The sequence below is a fragment of the Belonocnema kinseyi genome, chromosome 2 (assembly GCF_010883055.1).
Source record: "Belonocnema kinseyi isolate 2016_QV_RU_SX_M_011 chromosome 2, B_treatae_v1, whole genome shotgun sequence".
In the NCBI taxonomy this organism is placed as follows: Eukaryota; Metazoa; Arthropoda; class Insecta; order Hymenoptera; family Cynipidae; genus Belonocnema; species Belonocnema kinseyi.
In genome coordinates, this window is record NC_046658.1 from 63,700,452 (window position 1) to 63,702,239 (window position 1,788).

A 1,788-nucleotide genomic window follows, 5' to 3' on the forward strand; every position below is an offset into this window, starting at 1 on the left:
ATATATATATATATATTAAAGGCATACATTGGTTAAAGGTACTATTTTATTATGCAAGTCACTTTCCAAATATACATCCTGTCCAAATTCAGTCCTATCTTGCCTTTGCTAATAGCATTATTACGATTCACAGTCGTTTGTCAATTGGCAATTTGCAATTCCGATTTAGGATACACATTTTAGAAGACCTCAAATACGACTGAAACGTAGCCTAATCGTTTCTTGCTTCCTATGTATATGTTACAGACAAAATCCGATGTGCCGTCACATCGCAGTCTGCCTAGTCCCTCCGAGAATTGACTGAGCGGTGTTAGGCAAAGTCCGAAATAGCACTTTCACTTCGGATTCTGCCTAGTCAAATCGCGAAGTGCCCGAAAAACTCAGGCAAAGTCCGGAGTTAAAAGAAAACCTATGGAGCTCACTTTTCCTGCTGCACAGTTGTCTGCTTCGAGAATTGACAATTCAAAATAGTCTACAGGTCGCAATTGTGACCTTATCGAGTTATTCTTATGTTTGAGTTTTCGGCGAGTTCTTATCAAATAAGGTAATATCTAAAAAAGCGTAATGATTTTTTTATTCTAAAACACTAAGAATATATTTAACAATAATTTTACACCGTTTTTTGGAGAAAATATTTATTAATGTTAAATTCATCTCAAATATACTTAATAAATAATTCTAAAGTTAATAATTTTGTACGAAAATCAACTTTTTATAAAAACAACGATTAAAATCTTCAAAAAGACGTAATCTTATTTTTTTGTAGTATTTTTTATAAAATTGCTAATTTCTCAAAACATTTATAAATACCTTTGTATGCAATTTTAAGAAAATCCATACTGGAAAAGATACATATAGATGCAGGTGAAAAGTCTGCCGTAAGTCATAAGACTTTAAATTCGTACAGATACTTATTTTTAAATTGATCTGAAAGGTTGGCCACATGTAAATAAAGTCTAATCCTTCATATAGTTGAAATTGGAAAGAGAAAAAGTTTTTGATTAATCAGTGAAAAGCAGTATCCTAGTAGTAAACTATTAAGCACTATACAGTTCAGATTTTGCTACCACCTCCATTTGAGTCTTGCGGTTGTGGACTGGTAGCTTTAAAGAAAATCCGAAAGGACGCGACGTGCCACCTCTCGCGCAACAGAAATGACGCGTCGAGTGTTTAAGACAGCAGTCCACACGTAACAAAGCATAATTGCAGGTCTATCAAGCTAGGACCTCCAGAAACGAAATTCCCAAATTTCTTCATGTCAGAATTTTTGGCTTTTTTTGGCTTTTTTGGGCTTTTTTTGAGCTTTTTTGGGCTGTATTGCCGATTTTTGGGCTCCGCTACATTTGTGAAAATTCAAATTTTGAGTGGAGGTGCTGACTTGAATCAAGCCAGCACCTCCACTGTATAAGAATTGAAAGACAACAAAAATCGAACACGTCAGAATTTTGGGATTTTTTTGGGCTCTTAAACGCACCAACAACCAATTTCCAAAAACCACCCCTACAAAATATAAAACCACCCCCTATGTAAAAAATCAAATTCGGAAAAGCAAAGAACACTAGAATTTGCGGCTTATTTTAGGCTCTAAAATGCATGAAAAAAATGAAAAAACTACCCCTATTTTCGAACAACTACTCCCTTGCAAAAAATAAAATTTGCAAAATCCAAAATGAACTAGATTTTTGGCTCATTTTAGAGTCTCAAATGCACTTAACATTATATTACAAAAACCACCCCTGTGTAAAAAAAACGTCAACCTAATAATAAAAACTTAAACCTTGATGTTGG